Below are 15,297 nucleotides of genomic sequence, written 5' to 3' on the forward strand. Positions count from 1 at the left end.
CTTCTTACAGTGTCCTTACAGAGTAGATACCATTATTAACTCATTTTCACTGATAGAGACACTGAAGCACAGAAATCAGGGTCATCATGTTCCCTGGATACATAACAGATAAGTTTCAGAGTCCTGATTTTAGCTTAAGCAGTATATATTTATATCTTCAACTAAATATGAAATCTAAATTAATACAACCTGAGAAAATCAAGAATACATTACATAAATGGAAGATTTTAGGTACACTGCTTTGTTATATTTTCATTTTAATCTCTCACTGAATTTTCATGTTATATGAGGCTTAGATTGAGATGGTTTCAGCAAAGGAATCATAAAACATAAACATATTTAAATAAAAATTATGAAAGTGAAAATAAGCCTTCTTTTCTCTCATTTGGAATATTCCCCTCTAATATCTCAAACTCCCAAAAGATAGTATATGTCTGTATAACAATGTAAATATTTTATTTTAAATAATATTTCAGCCATATAGCTATACATGTGGGAGTCTCAGATAGAAGTATCTGTAGGACTCTTTAGATTGAAATGGGCTCATAGGTGAGTGCTGTAAACACCAGGAATGAGAAACATAACTGAAGGTGAAAGGGGTTTTGGGCATCTTTCTTGATTGAATATTTAAAACCAGAGAGGAATACAATATTTCTAGAAAAATTACAATAAAACCATACAGAGATGTACTAAAGGAAGTACCTGAGCACACAGGAAAATAATGTCTGTTGGTTCTTCTTTTTTCAATATCCCTGGTAACTTTCAGTCAGTCCCTCAAAGGGATCTTACTCTGTTCCATCAACCTACTTAAGTGCAAACAGTCTACATTTTGCACTTCTAATTTGTTTTCTTTTCACACTAGAAACAAAAGAGTTGAGGACAGGTGTGAGGAAAAGGATAATGTTGGACATAGTGATGTGGGGTAAAGGGGAGTTGTATCTGCCTGTCCTGTGGATCAGAACTAAGGCAATAAGTGGGACCTAGACAATGAGGACCATGACAATGTGGTAGACACGTGTGTTGAGTTTCTTAAGTCATCCTTCCCCAGAAGCAATGCCAAGAACTGTCTTCAAGATCAAAGCATAAGACAGAAACAATAAAGACAGAGTCAACACCAAAGGTGCAGAGAACCAATGCCAACCCATGGGTGATGTTCACATGAATGGACACACAAGCTAGCTTCATCACTTCAGGGTGGAAGCAGAATGAGTGGGATAGGATGATGTTCTTACAGAAGGGAAGCCATTTGAGCTGGATGAGCAAGAAGGCCATCAGCGCCACTCCTCGAGCCATAGCAGCCAATCCCACCTGAGTAATGCGGGAATGGGTCAGGACCACAGTGTAGCACAGTGGGTTGCGTATGGCAACAAAGCAATCAAAAGCCATGGCTTACAGGAGGGCTGACTCCACAGAAGAGAAGTGTGGATGAAGAACATCGGAGCTAGGCAACCATGGAACTCAATCCTGTGGTTAAGGAGAAACATATTAGGTACAGTAGGCAGTGTAGATGCTGACATGCCTGTGTCGGTGGCTGCCAACATGGATAAGAATACATACTGAGGCTCATGAAGGCTGGGATTCTTGTGTATTATGGTAATTATGATGCTGTTCTCCAGGATGGCAATTATATACGTGATGCTCAGTTGGATGGAGACTCAGATATGAGTCTTCCTGAAATAAGGAAGAAGGGTGGCTGGTAGTAGGTGCCATTGAACATAAGCATGATGCTAAACCTAAAAAAGAGAACACATGTAGGAAAATCAAGTGGTAAATTAATTCAAGTTCATTCAGTGGTTGAAGAGAGAGTCTAGAGGCAGAAACAAACTAAATATCTGTTGCATGCCAAGCAAACTGAATAGGGTAGAATGTAGTTTAATTCAGAAAGCCTATATGAGTAATTCTTAGGTGATTTGTAACTGCTATCCTGTGGGCAATTTTGTGGATGCAATGGTAGCCTTCAAAAACACTACCAGATAAACTAAGGAAGTTTTGAACAGAAACATTCACAGAACAAAGTAATATTCACAAATCACATGATTAACTTAGTTAATTTAAAACACACAGTGAGAAGCAGGAGGACAGAGATGGGGTTGTGTTAATACACATAGAATTGCATCCAAGTAGGAAGGAAGGCCCACAGTATCTGAATGCTAGATTATGAAATATTTCTCTGTTCTGTCTCTCTGCTGATCATGTTAGAAAGATCACCAGAGTTGAGGTTTGAGCAAAGGGAATCCTACAGATGAAAGGTACCTGGGGTCAACTCACACTTTATCAGGCACACAGCATCATGCATGCATGACCACAGCTGTAGCTCATCAATAAGACTGCGGAATATCTATGAATTTTACCTGTATTTCTTATGCTGAGAGCATGTGGGACCAGGACAAAACCACAACGGATGTCATTAATAGGTGACTGATTTAGGTATCACACAGCCGCCATTCTAGACATGGCATTATCATGCCTTATGACTTTTTTTCTATTCTTCTTATCTATAAATAAAATTTTTGTTTATCATAGATTCCATATGTTTTATCTTTAACATGTTGTTTAATAACTCCTATAACTTACCTACTATCCATATTTACCATAATTGATGAATGATGCCTATATCTTAGTCATATGATATCTTCTAAGCTACTTATAAATTTACTCCCTATCTATGTTTAAAGTATCTCATGAGTTTAATCTATACTCCATTTAACATCTTGTTTTTTGGACTCAAGTTAAATATTCTTAAGTAATACAAAAAATACACATTACTACTTTTGGGGATACAAAATTTACTAAGATATGATTTCTGCCTACATATAGGCTACTGTTTGGTGGTGTGATATACAGGTACAAACAAATAAGCAAATACATATGTAACACAGTAAGAGTGATATAAAATATATCTATAAATAAAACAAGAACTTAATACATGAATTATAATTATAATGAATTGATTGTGTGGGACAGACCACAATCAACACAGGACACGCTAGGCTAAAATAAACCACACAGGGGCGCCTGGGTGACTCAGTCACTTGAGCATCCGACTTAGGCTCAGTTTATGATCTCATGGTTCATGAGTTCGAGCCCTGCATTGGGCTCTGTGCTGACAGCTCAGAGCCCAGAGCCTGCTTCAGATCCTGTGTCTCCCTCTCTCTCTGCCCCTCCCCCACTCTCACTTTGTCTCACTCTGTCTCTCAAAAATAAATAAATGTAAAAAAAAAAAAAATTTAAATAAACCACACAAACTTGGCACCCAGGACACCAGGCTACCTTAACACATTTCTGTTGTAAGCACAGCCATGAGAATGCTTTCATAGCATTTTGGGGAAAAGTGTGTCTGTATAAAACCAACAGTTGCTGTGCAACGAGTTGCTGGGCAGGATTATCTGACATAAGTTTATTGCCTTAATGGCTATGGCCACTGGCTATTTATAGCTCCCAAGCAAGCATTTATCTCCAGTACCTTAGAAGCAAAACAGAGTTCTCTGTCACTTTAGAGGCATAGGAAGTAGAAGTCACTTATTTAAGAATCAATTGCTAGTGGCTAAGAATCATTTTCAAACCATGTGTCCTACATCAGTATATATTACATCAAACTTCCTGCTTAAAAAACAGAAGTAGAATGTTAAATAAAGGAAACAATAATAGAAGATTAATGTAATTAATAAAAGGAGTTAAAAAAGAGGACATTAATTTTTTTTCAATATATGAAATTTATTGTCCAATTGGTTTCTATACAACACCCAGTGCTCATCCCAAAAGGTGCCCTCCTCAATACCCATCACCCACCCTCCCCTCCTTCCCACCCCCCATCAACCCTCAGTTTGTTCTCAGTTTTTAAGAGTCTCTTATGCTTTGGCTCTCTCCCACTCTAACCTCTTTTTTTTTTCCTTCCCCTCCCCCATGGGTTTCTGTTAAGTTTCTCAGGATCCACATAAGAGTGAAAACATATGGTATCTGTCTTTCTCTGTATGACTTATTTCACTTAGCATCACACTCTCCAGTTCCATCCACGTTGCTACAAAGGGCCATATTTCATTCTTTCTCATTGCCACGTAGTACTCCATTGTGTATATAAACCACAATTTCTTTATCCACTCATCAGTTGATGGACATTTAGGCTCTTTCCATAATTTGGCTATTGTTGAGAGTGCTGCTATAAACATTGGGGTACAAGTGCCCGTATGCATCGGTACTAAAAAAGAGGAAATTTATAAAGGACAACTGAAGAATGGCAATTATCGTGACCCAGACTCTTGTACAAGTGCAATGAGAGACAGAACAATAGAAAACTGTGAGACACAGTTGCCAAATATTATTGAACCCTTAATATGTACCACATATTGTTCCATGATTTGCAGTTGATAACAGATGCTATGCAACTTATGATCCCTGTTCTAAAGTTCCTGATGGAGTACAATATATTTGGTGGAAAGCACATCAGTTCAAAACTATGAACAAGGAAAGGCATTGTATAACGAACTCTCACAATGAATAGAACTTCACTATTTTTTTCTCAAACATTATTTTATTTGGTTATAATTTCACCCCAGCAAGGAGGAAGCCAGCCTTACTATACCCAAACCAAAATTGGGGCACCTGGGTGGCTCAGTTGGTTAGGTGTCTGACTTTAGCTCTGGTCATGACCTGCAGTTCATGAGTTTGACCCCCGCATCAGGCTCTGTGCTGACAGCTCAGAGCCTGGAGCCTGCTTCAGATTCTGTGTCTCCCTCTCTCTCTGCCCCTCCCCAACTCTCTCTCTCTCTCTTTCTCTCTCTCTCTCTCTCAAAAATAAATAAACATTAAAAAATTAAAAAAAAAACACAATCAAAATAAACAAAACAAAGAAAACAAAGAGAAACAAAAACCAAAAGCACACTAAACCTTAAATTAGGCTTGGAAGGGTAAATAATTCCTAAGGTCACATGACTTTCAGTCAGCCCTTAGAAAAGCCTAATTTTTCTGTCCTATTGTGCTCTTTCAACAACACTCCTCTGTTAAATTATGTAAAATAAATATGCAAATAGCAGGCATACATTGAAAGAGAAGTAAATGAGGACTTGAAAAGCCATAGAAGGATTCAAGGAGAGAATGAAATGTAACTTGTCATTGGCTGATGAAGAACTTTAATTGGAAGAGGCAAAATCAGAAATAATTGCAGGCTGATTGACTTCAAGAGCAAAGGTGTGGAATTCAGAATAAGGTTTATAAGGGAAGAGCACTGAGAATATCCTCCTGAATAGAATGAAGAGTTGTAAAAACAGGGAAAGTTAAATAAGATAGAATAGGTAGAATGGAGTCTTGTTGGAAACCATAAGGTCGGGGTAAAGAGGATGCGGTATGCATAATGAGACTTCTACCAAGTATCAGAACCCAAAACACATTAGTAGGTAAGGCTGTGTGGTCTCAGGACAAACCCCTCAGCAATTCTTATAATCATTAAAAGGTCAAGTGGTAAAAACCTAAATAAGAATATTTGATTCACTAGGGAGAAATGGAGGCAAGGGTGTTTTGGGGGGGAAAAACAACCAAACAAACAGGATTTAGTTAACTAGATGTGTAGCAAGAAGTCCCCCACTCTCATTTTATGCTAAGATTTTGAGTCTGAGTTCTTGGCTTAGATATTGACAGGAAAAGGTATTTCAGTTCGTTTATAGCTATACTTTGGAATAGATGATGTCTGTAATGGGAAGGATGGCCAAAAGGTGTAGAGCTAATGAGGTTTATTTGATGTCCATACTCAGGAACTTGGAGGAGGAAAACAAGCAAGAAAGCACAGGATACACAAGAGTAGATTAAGAAAAAAAGAGAGCGGAAGAGTGGACTGTCCTGGAAATAAAATAATGAGAAGGTTTCAACAAATAGATAGTCAAAGGAAGTAAATAAATGTTCTGTAACGGAAACACGAGAACTGAAAAATCCCCTATGGTGTTCTTGGTGATTAGAGAGGTTGTTGTTAAAAGTGGTTCTAGAACAGAACACCAGAGGTGTGTGGGTGGCTTAGGTGGTCAAACATCTGACTTCGGCTCAGGTCATGATCTCACAGTTTGTGAGTTCGAGCCCCACATCTGGCTCACTGCTGTCAGCACAGAGCCCACTTCAGATTCTCTGGCCCTCTCTCTCTGGCCCTCCCCCTCTCCCCCTATCTCTCTCAAAATCAATCAAACAATCAATCAATCACCAGAAAGCAAGACTGACAGGAAGCATCTAGGAGTGAATGGGTAATGAGAAACTGGTTGTGAAAAAATATAAACTATATGTTTATATTTATAAAATCTATAAAAATATAAGTTACACAAACATAGCATAAGATTTTTCACAAAATAACAGAGATAAGAAAGACGATTTAAAATGGGGTTTAAGACCTTACGCTCTGGAGTCAGAGAGACTCAAATCAGAATCCTGCTACCACCTCCCCTCCAATTTACTAGATTTGTGATCTTGGACCAATTGCTTAACCTTTCTGTTCCTCAATATTCTGTTCTGTAGAATGGATTAACTACAATCTATCACACTGCCTTTGATAGAGAAACTTCAAAATAAAAGGACAACAGAGTGTGCACCGGTGGAAGTAGGAAACTCTAAGAAAGGAGTGAGGTGGATAGGTCTTAAGAAAATCAGGTGGGGGGTAGGGGATTTGGAAAGAGAGCACCTACCTTTCAAAGATCAAAGTCTGCACATTCTTTCAACTGTAGAACAGCATTATTTTTTAAATGTTTATTTATTTATTTATTTATTTATTTATTTATTAATTTGGGGGAGGGGTGGACAGAGAGAGAGAGAGAGTGAAAGACGGAGACAGAATCCCCAGCAGGCTCTGCACTGTCAGCATAGAGCCCGAGGTAGGGCTGGATCCTGTTGAACCCTGAGATCCTGACCTGGGCCTAAATCAAGAGTTGGTCACTGGACTGACTGAAGCACCCAGGTGCCCTTGTAGAATTGCATTATTAAAGTTACACACTGTTTTTCATCACTCTGCATGATACATATACAAAGAACTTTCAGCAACTGCCAGGTGGATCATATGCTCACTGTGAGAGAGTCTGGCAAGGAAGGAGCTGTTCAGGTACAGAATCTTCTTTTTTTGCAAGTCAGTTGAGGGCTGTGGAACAATAGTCTCTCTTAATTACTCCTGGGTTGAGGTGGGAGGATGCTTTGCTGGTTGTTCAAAGACTCCACAGATCAGGTGTGAGGAGCAATAAGAAAAAATTATCTAGTAACTCTCATCCCATATGTTCTCTTCAAATATTCCAACAAAATAAAGTAGGTTAGTTTCTGTTCTAGTTTCTCAAAAGAGGATAAACCATACTGTTGTAAACTATGTATGACATTGACCACTTAGATCATTTAGTAAAATGGTTTAACTCACTAAGGACTTAACTATCAGAAAAAATTGAGAAAGAGAAAATGGATAACGAGTATATGGAAAGGAATGAAAAGTAAAGGCTAACACTGATAAACAAAAGAGAGAATCAGCAATCTTAATGGTTTGGTTGCCTTAAATTCAGCCACTATTAGAGTATTTTCATTTCCAGTGTTAATCAACCTGTACCCATCTTGAGCTGTAGTAACTTGCTGCTTTCAGGTCTCCATACATAAAGTCTAGTCAGAAAAGTCCTTGGTCACATTTGGGACCAAGGCACCTAGGAAAGACAGTAGCATCTGTTGGACCATGCATAATACTTGGGGCATTTTTCCCTCTTTCAGGTGGAATAGCTAAAAGGCAGTAAAAGGTCTTCTGTCTCTTCCACTTCCTTTGAGGATTGACCAGGCCTGTGATGTCCTAGATCACAGAATCCCTAAGGGAATAAGGTCAGGAAGTAAGTAGTGAAAAAACAAAACAAAACAGCTCAGCAAAATGTCCCTTCATTGTCCTTGTACAGGGTCATTTGTAGCAAAAACCACTTTTGTGAATAAATAATGGAAGTAGCTAGATCCATAGTGAGATTTTTGTGAAAGGTGAGATAAAATGGGGCAACTTATGTCAGGGGGTTTGAAAATTGAGGCAGGAGGCCATTGAGGAGGTAGGTGGACCTTATGCACGTTCTCACCCACTGGAACCTCGAACTTTTGAACTGGGCCAAACCAAAATATTCCAGTGCCACAGTAATGGACTTTTGCTTTCTGATAGCCTTAGCACCCAATTGTTTAGCAGAGATTAGTTTTCTCCTCCCAACAACAACAAAAATTCTTTAACAATGTATAAGGGCATTGCCTTTTGTCTTTAAAAAAAAAAAAAACCCTGGACTTTGGCTCCCTGAATTGGAATTCTGAGACCCCCCAAATAAATGCTTTCATTTTATTTCAGTTCTGTGTCTTTTCTCTGTTGAAAATTTAGTGTCATGTCTGAGTGTGTGTGTGTGTGTGTGTGTGTGTGTGTGTGTGTGAATTATTAGAAGAATATAAGGACAAGGGATTGGAATTTATTATTTTTAGTTAAAAAATTGTTTTTTAATTTTCAAAATGTCAATCTGAATCATACTCATCATGGTTGCCTTAAATTCAACCACTGTAAGAGTGCTTTTATTTCCAGTGTTAACCAACCTGTACCCATCTTGAGCTGTAGTAACTTATTGTTTTCAGGTCTCCATACGTAAAGTCCTTGTTCACATTTGGGGCCAAGGCACCTAGGAAAGACAGAAAAATGCTGTCACCTATTTGAGAGAACACAAGTACACAGATGTTAGCTCAGCCAGACCAATTCTGAGACGAAATTTAAAGCATATTGTTATAGTTTTGGATAAATGAAAAGACTGCAAGATTATTGAAAGAACACTTCCCCACAAAAACAAATAAATAATATGTCAATTCAGTTGTTGATGAGTCCCTTCCTCACAGATGCTGGAATGAAAAAGGATTATAAAGACCATCCTGATACATTATTTTATAGATGGGAGACACTGAGCAGGGGTGTGAATTGTCCAGGTTCATCCAACATGTTTATACAGAAATTAAAAATGTAATTTCAGGGCGCCTGGGTGCCTCAGTCAGTTAGGCATCCAACTTCAGCTCAGGTCATGATCTCACGGTCCGTGAGTTTGAGCCCCAAGACGGGCTCTGTGCTGACAGTTTGGAGCCTGGAGCCTGCAGCCTGCTTCAGATTCTGTGTCTGTCTCTCTTTCTGCCCCTCCTCTGCTCGTGCTCTCTCTCTCTTCCTCTCTCCCTATCAAAAATAAATAAAACATCAAAAAAATTAAAAAATGTAATTCCAAGTTTTTTTGACTGTATTTAAGCTTAAGGGTCACTGAATGTGAAGACTAAAAGGTTCTGCAGTCAGAATGCCTGGAGACAAAGCTCCACTGGACTTGGCCACTCAATTTGGTGTCCTTTAACAAATGGCTGAAGCTCACTGTGCCTTTATTTGCATGCCTATGAAATGGGTATTTGTATTAATGCATCAAACATATAAAGAAAATAATACAATTGACAATGTTGAGCTGTACCTGAGCCCCTGTCATCCTGGAAAACAAATAATCAAGCTACCCCACACCCTTTGTATTTGGGAAAACTGCTTTCTGCAAACAACCTCCCTTCCCCATATGACAGAGATGAGACTCATGGATGCCCCCCCTTTTACCCATAACAAACCAGACAAAGACCACTCATATTCCCCTTGTCCATTTTTTTTTTGCCTCGTATATATTTAGCTAAACTGCTTTGTCCCCACCGAACAATCAGAACATATTAATGCTTGTTCAACAAATGGTGGTTAAGCTGATCTCCTCCCCCAGGCCTCTGAGTTTTGATAGCCCCCCTGGAGAATACGTGGGCCTCAGGATAAAACACTTTCTGATTCCCTATCCAATCACACCACATTTTCATCTGCACTTCCCCACACTTCGGTCTTCCTAGTCTAGCTCACTCCTGTCTATAAAAGAAAATGTATTGGGGCATCTGGGTGGCTCAGTCAGTTAAGCATCTGATGTGGGCTCAGGTCATGACGTTATGGGTTCATGAGTTCCAGCCCAGCATCAGGCTCTGTGCTGACACCTCAGAGCCTGGAGCCTGCTTCGGATTCTGTGTCTCCTCTCTCTCTAGCCCACCCCCAACTCGTGCTCTCTCTCTCCCTCTCTCTCTCTTTCTCAAATAAATAAACATTAAAAAAAAAAAAAGAAAAGTAAATGTATTCTTGGGGCATTTGGGTGGCTCAGTCTGTTAAGTGAAGGACTCTTGATTTATGCTCAGGTCATGATCTCATGGTTCCTGAGATGGAGCCCAATGTCTGGCTCTGCTGTAACAGCATGGAGCCTGCTTGGGATTCTGTGTCCCCCTCTCTCTCTGCCCCTCCCTGACTCCTTCTCTCTCTTTCTCTCAAAATAAATAAATATTCTTTTTTTTAAAAAAGAGAATATATTGCCTAATCCTTGAGATGCTTGCAGGTTTTAGTCACAGCCCTCTCCCTCTTGCAACAGTCTGCTCCTCCCTTTGCAATAATCCTTTAAAATAAATTCCTTACTAAGCTCGAATTTGTTTTGTATCTGAAAATTTCATTGCAGGTATTAAGCACTATAAAGTCATTACTTATTACAATTTTTACTATGTGATATTTTATTAGAAAAAATGAAATTTTAGGGGCGCCTGGGTGGCGCAGTGGGTGATGCGTCCGACTTCAGCCAGGTCACGATCTCTCGGTCTGTGAGTTCGAGCCCCGCGTCAGGCTCTGGGCTGATGGCTCGGAGCCTGGAGCCTGTTTCCGATTCTGTGTCTCCCTCTCTCTCTGCCCCTCCCCCGTTCATGCTCTGTCTCTCTCTGTCCCAAAAATAAATAAAAAACGTTGAAAAAAAAATTAAAAAAAAAAGAAAAAATGAAATTTTGTAAACTAGTTTCATGAACTTTTAACCTAAGCTATTTAATGTAAAATAAGAAATTTTATGGAATATTTAAATTATTTAAAATAGCATAACATAAAATTTTAGATAGAAAATAATGAAAAAATACACAGGCATATCTTGGAGATACTGTAGATTTGGTTCCAGACCACTGCAATAAATTGAATATTGAAATAAGGTGAGTCAAGAGAATTTTTGGTTTCCCAGTGCACATACAGGTTATGTTTACACTGTACCTTAGTCTTTGTAGTATGCAATAGCATTGTGTCTAAAAAAATGTACACACATTATTTTTAGAATATTTTATTATTAAAAAGTGCTGACCATTATCTGAGTGTCAGCAGGTCTTCATCTTTTTGCTGATGGAGGATCTTGCAAATATTGATGACCTTTGTTGTAATTTTAGGTGTAGAATGTGGATATAGAATGAAATGGTATAAATTATAGCTTTTATAAATAAAGATATAAATTAGATAGTCATAATATACTATGCGTTCCCACTTCTTCCTTCACATGCGGTTTCAAACATCTTGAGAAGAAAACGGGGACAGATGAAGGATCCTTGGACAGTGTTCATGACAACACCACTGTCACAGGCAAGTCTAGTATTCTTCCACTTCCAAATGCAGTTTCTAACTCAGCAAGTTTGTGAGAAGTCCAAAGAATTTGACAAATCCCCCACCCTATTCTCTAACTTTCTAGTTTATCTCTCTTCTTTCCACTATGTTTTATTAATTTTATTTTATTTTTTTGTCTTCCTTGTCTCCTGCACTGAAATCTCCTTGAGAATATTTATATCTGCTACACTACTTTAACTGTGTCAAATTGCCAAGTTCCTGAATCATAGCAGTAAGTTCATAGATAATTTTTTTTTTATTGCTCATTTACCCAAGCATTGGCTCAATTCAAGAAAACTCTTCCCATTCCCCCTAATATGTGAAAATCCAGGCTCTGCAGAGAAGGGCGTTTGCCCTGGTTTCCAATAGATTCTACTACTTTTAGTTTATATATTGCTTTTAACATAATTACTGAACACATTTTATTAATCATTTTGAGAAGTTTTCCACTTCTTTTTGATCTCCAGATAAGCGTATGTACGTCTATATGTTCATCATGACAGCAGTCTTCAAATTCATGAACTTCTGCTCCAAATGTTTCTTTCTTTTAAATTCCCTTTGTACATAAATTGGAAGTTTTATTTTGTTATAGAGAAGATAATGATCCTATTATCTCTCTATAGTCCTCTTACATTTACCCACATTTAATTTTCATTAATTTCATTCACTCTACCACCTAAATATATGTTAAATGGGTTTATATATCTATTATCTCTGTGGTTTTCACTAATTCAAGCTTTTTTTACCTCTTTATTTATCTATTGCAATAACTGAGTTTTCTTCATGTAATGTTACTCCATGCCTCAACTATTTACACTGCTGTATAAACTTTGTAAAGCAAATACTGTCATGCTGTTTACTTAGAATTTTTGCAATACAATCCAGCTTTGATATGATAAACTTAATCTAATGTATATGATATGCTAGGCTTCCCTTGACTTGTCTACCTTTTCTGGTACCCTAGTCTCATGAAACAAGTTTCAATATTCTGAATACTATATGTTAGTTCAAAAAAGCTTTTGACTTGCCAATACCTATACCTGATGTAAGCTTTTCATCCTTAACTGAGAAAATCCTTGCTTATCTTTTAATAACTAGATAATGATTTCCTATATTATACCTTCTATAACATCAAAAAATTCAATGAATCCAGTTTGTCTATTGGCTTATTGACTCCTAAGCTTAGCTCTACTATGACATCCTCTCAGTCATCCAAGTGGGTCAATTTTGGTTCACGTTTCTTCCTTATTATATAGGCTGCATCTCCCTTCTTTGTATGTCTGATATTTATTTAATTAAATGCTAAACATTGTAAATCTGGTTACTGTATATTTTTGCATTCCTAGGAATGTTTTTAGGGTTTGCTCTGGGATATAGTTTAGTTACTTGGTAAAGATCATCTCTAAGAGATTAAAAAGCCTTGCTCTGTTGCAATAGCAGAAGCAATAAAAAGAGATGTTATCATGAATAGGATGTGCAAGGTGAAAAATGGTGGAGTTTAATGATGACTTTAGGAATGTGCAATCTTCTTTACTCCAACTATTTTATTGTGTATGCATTTACCAGTAGTACAAGAGGGATCTGGAGTCTAAAACAGAGATATGTGGATGCAGTACTGATACACAAGCACGCACACAGGCAGCAACAAGAAATCATCATGTTTTGGCCTCTGAATTGTATGGATGGAACTGAGGGCTATCTCGTTAGAAGAAACTACGGAAAAATGAAATAGAGAAAACCTAAGGCAGGAATCAACTGATAGACTTCATATAAAAAAGCTTTATGTTGATGAAAGGAAATGCAATTGAAGAAATCACCTGTATAATACAAAGGAAAATTATCAGTTAAGTGCAGTGTGTACATGAAATTAAGACACAGCTTCTCTCTCAAACTGTCTGAAATCACCCAGTCCGATTTTGCCAAAAAAAAGGTGTTTTACATTTATTACTCACCACCTAACACTGTCTAAAACAAAGGGAGTGCAGAATATTGATATAAACATTTACAGTGTTCACTCACCTCCCATTTTGCATACATCTATTTTTCCAAATACAATGCATAGAAATAAGCAGTAATAGGTCGTGGAATGCAGTGGCCATACTGAAACTAAAGAATTCCTATTTGGGAGCATGGCGTCATGGTGTGTGTGTGTGTGTGTGTGTGTATGTGGAGGTGGGGGTTTATGAAAGATAACAGGAAAAAATAACTACATGAAATACTATCCATTTCAAGGCAAGGGGCCTAACAGTGGGAACTCTAATAATTGTTAAATAATTTCAAAAAGATATATGAGAAATTTTTTCCTAACAGATCACCAGCGTGACCTTGGTTATGGTGAAAACAGTCTGAGGGCATCAGTCTATCCCAAGCAGAGCATTTCAATGCCCTGGAAAAATATAGAATCAGCTAATAAAAGATAGATAATCTTAATTAATTATTAGAATTAATATGTTAATATATCAGTTACCATTACATTGCCATATTGCCCTTTGTCACCCTTACTCCAGAGTATCTCCTTTGGTTACACTGTATTACTTGCATTTCCTCTAAGCAAAATGTTTTGTCTTACTACCATGTGTTTGCACATTCTGTGAACTTTGCCCAATATACCTGATCTACTTTCCTCTGACTGAATGTTGTTTGTTGTCATTTATACCCGTTTTCTCATCTCAACCTCTGCAGTAGCCTTCTCTTGACCCTTAAATCCTAGGCTAGTTGCTTTTTTTATATAATCCACAGGACTCTGACCTTACCCCTATCATGATATACACTATAACAATTTACATTTCTGTTTCTTCCCAGTAGACTCTCTCCAAATCATAAGTAATTGGCTGGATTATCGTTATTCTCTTAAATCCCTGCAAATGTGAAATATATTGATTAGAAGAACAAATAATACATGACTCCACTTATATCAGGAATCTAAAATACACTCAGAGAAGCAGAAAGTAGAATGGTAGTTTGTCAAGGGCTAGGGGAATAGCCTGCTTGGGATTTTATCTCTCTCTCTCTCTCTCTCAGAATGAATAAATAAACTCTAAAAAAAGAAAAAAAAAGAAAAGAGAGCCAGGTGTTTGAAGGATATGTATTGACACATGATAATCACCCAAAACTCTCCGCCTCTCAGAACTATCTTCTTGTTTAGTCTATTCCAGTGAGCAAAATTCCATATTTTATCATTCCATTCCTAAAATGATGTTTTTTTTTTTCAAATATAAACACTTTTTTTTTAAGGACACTGACCCAGACTCTCTTTGGACATTAACATATCAATCGAATTTGGTCTAGGGAATAATTTTTTCCTTTTTTCTTTTTATTGAAATGAAATTCATATACATAAAGTCAACCATTTAAAAGTGTACAACTCAATAGTATTTAGTACGTTCATAATCTTGTACATTCATCACTTCTACCTGGTGCCAGAATATATTCATCACTCCAAAATAAAACCTCATATCCACTAAGCAGTTAATCAACATTCTCATCTTCCTCCAGCCCCTCACAAACAGCAATCTACTTTATGTCTTTATGCTTTTACTTGTTCTGAATATGTCATGTAAATGAAATAATACAATATGTGACACTTTGTGTTTGGTTTCTTTCACCTAGAATAATGTTTCTGAGGAGCATCTGTGCTACAGTGTGTCAATACTTCATTTTTATAGCTGAATAATATTCCATTGTATGCATATACTACAATGAGTTTCATCCATTGATCAACTCTCAACAGAATGATCAACTTCTGTAGAAGAGACAACTTTCAAGTTCTGATGTCTAATGAACACTAAAAGAAGCCCTTCCTTAATTATCAGATGTTTCACTTGTGTTCGTGAATGATTCTTTTCATAGAT

The 15,297-nt window shown here is 37.5% G+C and overlaps 1 pseudogene; it reads right to left on the reverse strand.

Moving 5' to 3' along the window:
• Positions 1-803: 803 nt before the first annotated feature.
• On the reverse strand, positions 804-1,723 carry LOC122201223 (annotated as a pseudogene).
• Positions 1,724-15,297: the final 13,574 nt, after the last annotated feature.

This window comes from Panthera leo, chromosome D1 (assembly GCF_018350215.1).
Source record: "Panthera leo isolate Ple1 chromosome D1, P.leo_Ple1_pat1.1, whole genome shotgun sequence".
NCBI classification, from domain to species: Eukaryota; Metazoa; Chordata; class Mammalia; order Carnivora; family Felidae; genus Panthera; species Panthera leo.